At 38.4% G+C, this 10,571-nt stretch overlaps 1 pseudogene; it reads right to left on the bottom strand.

Moving 5' to 3' along the window:
• Window positions 1-3,819: 3,819 nt before the first annotated feature.
• Window positions 3,820-10,571, bottom strand: part of LOC144289952 (putative ATP-dependent RNA helicase DDX10) — an 83,048-nt pseudogene continuing 76,296 nt past the window's right edge.

Here is a 10,571-nt window from a genome sequence, read left to right as displayed (position 1 = left end):
AACGCTATCACTGCCAAGAAGAGATTTTGAATTCTACAAGTCTTGGATCCTTTTTCCTAGAATATATCCAAAACCAGGTTCATGGAAACCAAGCAAAATGCTCTCAAGGCAATTACACTGCTGCTTTCCAATCCCTGACTGTTTTAGAAGGCAAATAGCATTGGGAAGCAAATCCTGTCACGAATTAATTATGGAATTAGGTGGAAATGACAAGGATGATAGAGAATTTGAGCCAATTTGGGGAATTAACTGAAGAATTAAAGCTACAGTAATGTGGCAACAATTGAAAGGATTTATTGTACTCACAGTAGAGTTTTTGCCCTGATTTCAGCACATGAGTAAACAACGAAAAGTCTGACACTCTAATTATCAGTCTTCAGACAGAAAGGTGAGAGAATGACCTATCAGGATCAACTCCCAAGAAAAATAATAGCTCACACTCATCTAATGTTTGTACAATGCTGCTGTAATCTGAGCCCTGCCCTATGCATGTTGTGAATAGTGATTCCTCCCAACCTTCCTATGAGGCAAGTCCAGTTATTAATTGCTTTCTTCGTATTTTTTTTTTTTTATGGATGAGAGACGGACAGATCTGGGAGGTGTCAGAACCAAGATCTGAACCCAAGATTTCTGGTTCTGATGCCTACGATTTTAACCACTGTGCTGTACGAGGAGAATTTCAAAACACTCTATTTTGAAAAATATGTTCCCTAGAAGTTCCTACTGTTGACTGTTCAGAGATGATACATGAAATATACTTTTATTTTTTAATTTAGTTTTTGTTTTTTTGTTTTGTTTTTTTTTATGAAATATATTTTTAAAGATTTATTTATATGAGAGAAAGAGAGAGAGAGCATGTGCTCACGCACCCCCATGTGCACAAGTTGGGGGAGGGGCAGAGGGAGAAAATCTTCAAGCAAAGCCTGACTTGGGGCTCATTTTGGGATCCTGGGATCATGACCTGAGTCCAAAGGTCAGCTGCTTAACCCACTGAGCCACCCAGGCACCCCTAAATGAAATGTTTTATATATCATCTAGCTCCCAGAAAATATTGTCCTGTTTCCAAACTCCTCTGCCTTCTATTATGACACTGGTCCTCCATTATTGAAAAGCCAGCCTAATCAGCAATCCTATTCCCTCCAGAACAGAGTGACATTATGAGATCTATGGTTAATAAGGACCCGCTGATGGTTGAGTTTTTGAGGTACAAATATGCACAATAGGCTCTCAAATAAACTGCCGAGATTCCATGACTCTGTAAAAACACTTAGCAGTTTCAGTGATGATGTCTTTGACAGTGTGTTAATGGTGGGAATTCTTTTCACTGATGGCATAAATATATTTGGAAAATATCCCTGTGTTATGGGATGTCAGCTTAGAGAGAGAACTGCTAAATGAAAGCAGGAGTTTAATGGATCAGTTTGTGACTTCTGGGAAAAAAAAAAAAAGTAAAGAATTTAACAGAAGACTAAATTCTACTTGGGTGATTCTCTCAGCAATCTGAGTAGCAGAATTTCAATTGTATCCAGGGAGTCTTGTCAAAAACCCAGCAAGGATCTTTGTCCTCTTCTCAAGCCTTCTCGGGCAGGCTGCTTGCCCTTAAAAACTGAAAAATCTCTCTTCTTTCCTCTTTGGATTAACCACAAGGATATGACGTGTGGGTTTATAAGCTTGGCATGGTGTCTTAAAATTTGAACTTTGATAATTCGAGGTTTCATTCCAGTCATGGCCTCGGTTGTCATCTGTGATAAGGTGCACCACGTATTGTTTCATAGGATTTTTTTCCTCTCTACTAACAAGGTTGTAAGCTCTTGAAGATGTGACATGACTCTGGCGTCTCCCAGATGTACTGGATAATAACCTTCACCTGCAGGCTCAGTCCAGCCAAATTCCTGAGCACTTCTGAAGTTCTGATCACCAGCAGCTCTGGCATTTGGATCTTGCCTTCTTAGGTTTCTTCCTTTGGCTGGATTTATGCACTCTGGGTTTAGTTTCTGGATTGAGTGCCCCACTACCCCTCTGGAATGGAAATCTTTCTTGAGTCCTGGATTGCCCTTTGTCGCCTTGATTTCCTGGTTTTAATATTCCTGGTCACTGGAACCTCTGTGTCAGTAGTTGAAGCTTGAAGAACATAAATGCCTTAACTCTGCTATTTCTAGCCGTTCATCTTATTGGTATAATGCTTGGCCACAGAAGGCGAGGCAATCCCTTTGTAAGTCAAGGGACTGGCTCCATGTTTAATATTTGACTGAGGCCAGATTTCCAGGTCTACACCCCATTGTCCCTGTCTTTCCGACATCTAGGCAAGCTGATAAGAGAGCCTACTTTCTCTTTTGGTGCCATTGGGCGATCAAACCCTGGTCTCCTAGAAAACCTCATTATGTGAGTAAGAAATCTTTTACAGCATTTTTTAAAAAAGATTTTATGTATTTATTTTAGAGACAGAGAGAGCGTACATGCAAGCAGGGGGAGGCCCGGAGGGGGAGGGAGAGAAAGGGAGAAGGAATTCCAAGCAGACTCTGAGCTGAGCATGGAGCCCAATGCAGGGCTCCAGCTCATGACCCTGAGATCATGTACTGAGCTAAAACCAAGAGTCGGATGATTAATAACTGACCGAACCACCCAGGTGCCCCAACCTTTCACAACGTCTACATATCTCTATCTTTCTAAATCTGTCTCCTCTGCCCTCATATCAATTTCTCTGTCCTAAATCATGTCTCCAGCACCTCAAAACTGAATTATTGCACCAATTTCCTAGCTAATCTACCAGCTTTCCTTGACTCCTTAGATCATGTTGGCACCGGAGTTCCATAAATACAACCCAATATGACACTCCTATTGAAAATTCTCCAATCACTCCACATTCTCTAATTGTGACTTACTAAGCATTTTAAGGTTTGGACCTTCTCATGCAGACTTACTTCCTGCTAACTTCCTCTTCATCTTTCAAACTCCAGCAGCGGTGAATTGTTCATATTTTCTCTACACCTCAACCCCTCCCCAATATATCAAACTGCTTTTGCTTATTGTATCTCTGCCTAGCTAATCCTTTCCAATGCATAGGGCTTTTCCTACCCCCATTCCCCTATCCCATCTGGAAAAATTCTACTCCTACTTATCCTTTAAGACTCAGATTGGAGGCCACTCTCTCCAATATCTCTGCCATGACCCCTCCAGACTGAGTTACATGTTTCTCTTCTGTATGCATTTCACTTATTAGTTTCTATAGCATGTTTTGTGTCTACCTTTACCATTAGACTGTAGTGTCCTTTAGGGCACAGGCTATGTCTCATAAATCGCTGTAACTCCAGCACCTAGCAAAGTTCCTGACACACGGATAATAAACTTTTATTGCACAGGGAGTCTTCAAGCCATAAAATGATTCACAGGAGAATTAATGGAGAAGTAACATGGTCCCAGCACTCCTCTGGGAATCAGTGCTCTGTGTGATGCTGGTGAGGTCACTTAACCTTTCTGCGCCTCCATTCTCTCAGCTGAGGAGAGACCACCTATATTTTAAGGTTCTTCCCAGCTCCATATTTGCTGTGAAATATGGACTCTTCATGCTGCATTTATGTTTTTGATTATAGAAATTTAACAACTCCTTCGACATACTTTGCAGACACTACACACAGAGTTAAGAAGCTATTGTGAACTAAGTCATTTGCACACATAAGTTCCCCAGTCATTTGCACACGTAATGCAGGTATATGTCAATTGATTAAACAAATACATTTTTTGTAATTTTATATAATCTTTCGCTTTATATAATCATTTATATATTATTATATATCATAATATAATATAATTATAATTATATTATGATAGATATATCATAATATAATATATAATTATATTATAATATATATATATTTCTCCATTATATATATATTTTTTTGCTTCTGCAACCATGGTCACTTTCTTCTTGACACCGGATTTAGAAGCTGTTTTCTTCTATAATGCTTTATGTTCTTTAAGGTCCAACCCGAAAGACCTTGTGCCACTTCATCTTGAAGAAATCAGTATCGAGTCTCTTCCTCCTCCTCATCTCTGTCCAAGAACAGTGTAGGACCTTCCTTGATCTTCTGTACTTCATCAATGTTAGCAACAGATTGAGATTGACACCCTTTTGTTTTTCCCAGCTTCTTTTGACATTTCTTCCCGCCTACCTTCTCTTCTTCCTCTCCACCACTAATACCACTAGCCAGTCTGAACTCTGACCCTTCTGGTCCTATCCCACCTTCCTGAAGAATGGACATTTTCTCAGTGAAGTGGACTCTAAATTCTTTCATTTCATCATTAGTGAGGGAACAATTCTTGGCACAATAACTTTATTATCTTAACTCATGAATAATTCTTTGGTGGGTTGTTTCTGCATTTTCTGAAGAAATCCTACCTGTGGTGTCACGGCAGGACCAAGAGACAGACCATATTCAGGTACAGGTAACTTTCTTACTTTAAATACCTCTTTATCCTTCATCAGCTACTTTGAATGAATGTAGGGGACAAAACATCTTTGAGCTTTTTCTTTTAAATCTTGATCTTTGTATAAAAAAACAATCATTTTTTTTCTCTAAACATCTATAAGTTTATCTGGATTGATTTTGATTTCCTTCACAGGCACTTTCTTCTGGAGAAGTTGCTGGACAATCCCTTTTTGTTTTGAGAGAAGCAAAATTAATAAAGCTTTGCTATCCTTTCTGTACCTGGCCATTCGATCTGCCCTCGATATGTGTTCTAGTATTTTCTGGACAATCAAACTGAAGAACCCGATTCCTAGCCAGGAAGTCTAGACCCTTGCTAAAATAGCAGTAGCAAATAGCACCACAGTTCTCTTGCAGACAGATCTGTTATAAATGTCCATTCTCATCCTCTGCTGCTGTCAAACCCAGGTGGTGGGGCTCTGGGAGGAGGCAAGGATAGAAGAACCAGGATGTAGCTATCAGGACACTTGATATAGATACTGAATCTCCTTACAACTGAAAAGAAAGACAATACTTTTCTTCTTAAGGTGAAGTCTCTAAGTGGAGTATAGCACATTTATTTTTTGCTGTAGCTCACAAACTATGCAGGTCTGTTCCAAAGTGACAGTGGTGTATTATTCTTTTTTGTGAACTTGAATATATATATATATATATATATATATATATATATATATATGATTTTTAGTCAACAAGATGTTTTAGTCAACAAGACTGCTCAAATATCTATGAGTTTGTGTGTGTGTGGTGGAGTATGAATAGTTCCAATAAATTATGTACTAAAACCAAAACATTATTTATTAAAACAATTTTTTTTTAGAATTTACTGAGTATCAAGACTTTATTATTTTCAGTGGGCAGTTTAACCATCAGCAACAATTACATAAAAATTATCAATTAAGTTTTATTTGCATGTCATTAAATACTTATTTCCTCAGTGTCTGAGGAACTTTCTTACTCATTTCTCTGTGTTCTTGATAGGATATAAATTTTGGAAATTCACTATTTGAGTTAAAATCTTTGGCCCTCTATGTGAATTGAGGCAAGATATTTGACTTTCCAGTAACTTAGATTTCTCTCCTATAAAATGGAAATAGATATTAGAGAAGTTACACATAGATCGGGTTAGTTATACCATGAGAATTGCTACATGCAGCATGAAATAAAAATATGTAAAATTAAACAAATTAGAATAGCTTGTACTACATAATACGATCAAAAAATTATTGTAGTGAATGGTTGCTAAATATATGGAGGATAAGATGAAATTGATAAGGCATACAGACAAAAAATGTAGTAGTTAAGCCATATATACAAAAAAGTCTAATAATAGGTTAAAAATAATAATATCTTTAGGGAGAGGTGGGTTGTCTTATAAGGATTTAAAGTTGAAATATGTAAGTGACATTTAAATTTTTCTAAAAATGCATTGTTCGGTCAAAAAAAAAAAAAAACTATCCAGAATGTAATATATTGGCAACAAAACATATGGTTCATGTCTTTATGGTGCTTTCAATAGAGAAGATATACACTGAAAAAATTTCTGCATTTATGGAATTGAGAATGATAAAGTTTGATATCCTCTATAAACACATAAAATATAAATCCAATTTAATCTGTGTGGAAGATAGGGAGGATATTGTGGAGGGAGTAATTTTTTTTGGCTGAAACCTGAAAAGTAAATAGATATTGAATGTAGCAGGATGTGGATTGGAGGAGTGGTGGAAGAAAAAACAAACACAAGTTTATTAAAATCAGTAAGATTGGAAAAAGAAAAAAAAAAAAAAACCTGACCCCAAATCAAGAGTCTTTCCATGCTCTGGGGGATCATCCATACCACTGTGTCAGAAAATTATCCTGAATAGCTAATGCAATAAAACTTTATACAATGATAACAATATAAATATTTACACCAAACTTTAAAACCTTATTTTCCTACACATTGTCTCATTTAAATTTAACAGATACCGGATGACTTGTGTATGATTTTTTTTTTTCATTTTACTAAAAGAGAAATAAAGCTGATTGGCCTGTGCAAAGTCACACAGCTGAGGTAGCCAGAAGTCATGTGCTCAACTATTAAGATTCTGAAGACGACGCATTACAGAGATCTAGCTCCTTTGAAGTGATCAGGGCTCGGTCTGCAAAATGAATGGCAGAAAGAGTTGCTCATTCAACAAATTCCTGATAGATACCTACCAAACACCAGGTGCTGGCTGAGTTGTTAGGGATAAAGCACTCAACGATACAAGGCACAGTGCTGTCTCTGTGGAGCTTATCTGCTAGATGTGAGAGGCAGAGAGTATACAAGCTTAATGACAAAATACGTAGTTTGTTTGTGGTAGCCAGGGTTCAGAACAAATATAGAGTAGAAAGAGGGCTAAGGGGCATTATGGGCAATTTTAGAGTGGTCAGAGAAAGCTTCACTGGAATGGTAACATTGAATTAAAGACCTGTGGGAGAGAAGAGATAGAGCCCCACTGAGATCTCAGAGAAAGGATTTCCAAATAAAGACAATTGTAGATCAAAGGCCATAGACAGGAGGTAGTCTGGGGCCAGGGGTATGTTTATGTAACAACAAGGAGATCAGTGTGCTTAGAGCAGAAGGAACGGGAGGAGAGTAACAAGAAGAGTAACAACGGGCCAGTACCTATAAGGTTCACAGGGCATTGGGAAGACATTGGCTATTAGACTGAGGGAGATGGGCAGATGGCAGGGTGCCGAGCAAAGGAAGGACGATATCTGGTTTCCATTATAAGAAAAATCACCTCGTCTATTGTATTGTAATGAGACGCTGTTGACAGAAAATGTGGGAATGTCGGTTAGGAGGCCATCGAAATAACCAAGGAGAGATTAAATTCTGGCTTTTTAAGGTTAAGATGATAGGACTTGACTTGGGACCAAATGTAGGGTGTGCAAGGAGGAGAGGGATCAGTGTAAACCACAAGTCTGAAACGTACCAGGTCATACATCATGCTCATTCCTTTCCCAGCCGGCCTTGTGGATACCGGCTGCTGTTGTTCACTTTGTTTTTATTGTTTATCTGTTTGTTAGTTGTTCTGTGTGAGTGGTTTGAAGAAGAATAGAAAGAGTAAGAAGGGTGAGCGAAATGAGTTGGAACTGGGGGGTCAGTTCAAAGAAACTGTAAAAGCTATATTCCTGGCAGACTTGCAACAAAAATATCACCCCAGAAAGCAGCGCCCTATTCCTTGATCCGTTTTTCACCTGGAAAACAGTTTTGTCACACAGGCAGAAATTACAGAAAATAGAAGAACTGAGTTATCCTGGAATTTGGTCGATTATAACCAAATCAACAATAATTATCAACAGAGCATCCTCAAAGCGGTAATAACAGCTTGTCTATCCAAAACTCTCCTTCGGAATGTTTTTATTTTCAAGAGTGTTTCACCTGGAGTAAAGATGCAGTACTGTGCTTGCACACAGAAAGCCGTGCCTATTGGTCTGTAATTTTCCTAAACTTGAAAGTCGGATCACTTTGAGAGCAAACACCTTGATGTGAATACTCGGGAAGTGTATTTAAGAAGAAGCAGGGCAGATATTAGTGCTGAACAATGACAAGTATGACATAGGTGCTAGACTTCACACTGAGGGGTCACCGCACACATTATTTCACAATGGCTGCCTCAGTAGATGAGCTGACATAACAACCCACTGCCAGTGCCATAAACAATTGCCAATTTCATTTTACAGGAGTCACATGGATGAGTTGAACCAGAAAAAGTGATGATGGTAGATGAAACTGAATATGTATGACTCATTCAGAGCTGCCTTATTAGCGTGGAGGCACTCGCATGGATTCAGCATTGGAGAGCCCAGGTTCAAACCCCAGGCCTGCCGTTTATTAGCTACATGACCTTGAGCAGAACACTAAGGTGGTTTCCTCACTCTAGAAAGGAGGAAGTTAATGTAGACTTGTACTGAAGAACCATGTGAATCGAATGAGACAACGCGTGTGTAAAAATGGTTAAAATACTGTATAAATATTGATAGTACTGTTTGAACAAGCTTTCCTTTCCCTTTGAAAGATGGAAACAAGGAGAATAGGAATGAGTTCCCAACACTCTCCTTGATTTCAGAGATTGCCCACCTGCCACCCCACTTAATGTAAACAAGAACAGCATATGTCTATCTAGCTAACTATCCATGCATCCAACAATTTTATTGTTCATCTTGTCCAAAGCCGTTGTGTATGTTAGAGTCAAGATTCTAATTTAGACCTTTGTTCCCAAGCCTGCATAATTCCTGTTATACTAAGTCATTGCCTGTGAATTTTACACGGAGCCACACTGTGTCAGAAATGGAAGAAGTAATAGAAATCATCTTGTGGAATGGTTTTCAAATATTTAGTTGTAAAGTCCTATTGGGAAGCTCAATATTTGCTAGAAGTAGGGCTGCCCTTGTTAAAGCAGATATGGGAACTCCAGAATTACTTCTCCACTCGGACCCCCTCCATTTTTCCTCTTGGGATTGTCAATAATTTAGGATTTCAAAACATGAACTTAGCTTATCCTTCTCAGTTTTGCAACTGAAAAACTTTTTTTTTTTTTTTTGCAATTTCATACCTTTATTTGACAATCAGCAATTAGTTCTCATTAACAGTCTGTAGATTTTTGAAAGTGGTGACAGGTATGTAGGTAACCAGCGTGTAGAGCTTGTTTGGTGAATCTTCATCCCTGTTACGTTTTCTGGACAACTGCACATGGATACGGTATGGAACATTCTGTGGTCTAAATGATTTACCCAAGAGCACATGACCTTTTGATTGTAAAAGAAAAACAAGGACCCCCCCCCCCCGTTCCTTGGAACTTTGGTACCATTTGCCCCATAGTCTTCCTACATTAGTCCTACTGTGTTGATATTTGAAGGGTCTGAATAAAATACATTTTTATCTCCTATCCAACTTCTGAACAAGTTCATATATATATATATATATATATATATATATATATATATATATATAAAGGATTTTGTCATATGGAGACAAATATATCATTCACATAATTGATGGAGCTGTTAGAGAAATGGGTCACTGTGTGGTAACAAAAGACCATTCCCTGCACCCACATCAAGGGGGACTCTAAAACTGAATGGGTAGTGAGTCGAGCTCTGCCCACTTAACTTCTCCCTAACTTACCAGGTTACATTCCTCCATGAGAATACAGGGGCAATGAGAGTCTAGCGCTGTCTTAATATAAGACCCCTGTTACAAAATGAGACATCAGGAGGATGAGCTTGTGACTCCATCTAATGAAGGACCAGGAGCAGGGATCTGAGGACATCATACATAAAAGCATATAGTTTTATTTTGTTTCAACTTCTGGTTTTAACTTCTGATTTGTTTGCTGTGCTATTAAATATTAACGCTCTCGTGAACATATCCAAGTGTTTGAGTACTTATCAAATTTATGAAGTTCTATATTTCCTGGTGGTTTCATAATTTATAGATGAACCTATTTCTGAAACTAAAAATTATTGTAGTGAGATGTTACATAAGGCAAAACCAAATGTGGATAAATCTTGAAATAGCGTTCTTCTTTCTCATCCTGAAAGAGCAGAGTCAGAGTGGTTGTCATATCTTTAAAACAGAAGACATCCCAAGGACAGGGAGGAAATTGGAGTCTTAGAATCAGCAAACCCATGCAGGACTTAGGAGAGGCCTATAAAGACATTGTGGATATAAGGTAATTGAGAAAGGAAGCTTGGGGGTAAAGAGGGATCTGAAACATACATCATTCAAGGTAATACTTAAGAGTTGTTGAAGATCCTCAGTAAAATTCCAATACATCTTGAATCCATGATTAAAAGAAGATTACTAGTTGTGGCTTGAAAATAACTATTCATGTTAATTCAAAAACAGGTTGAACATTTGGGAGCATCAACTTAAAAAGCCTTCACTGAAAAGTCAACACAGGAGAACCTGGGGGGCTTAATCGGTTAAACATCTGCCATTAGGCACCGGTTGTGATCCCAGAATGCTGGGTTCAAGCCCTATGTTGGGCTCCCCGCTCAGCAGGGAGCCTGCCTCTCCCTCTCCTTCATTCCCTCCCCACTACTCTTGCTCTCTCTCTG

Source organism: Canis aureus, chromosome 2 (genome assembly GCF_053574225.1).
Source record: "Canis aureus isolate CA01 chromosome 2, VMU_Caureus_v.1.0, whole genome shotgun sequence".
Lineage (NCBI taxonomy): Eukaryota > Metazoa > Chordata > Mammalia > Carnivora > Canidae > Canis > Canis aureus.
This window is presented reverse-complemented; position numbering and strand designations above follow the sequence as displayed.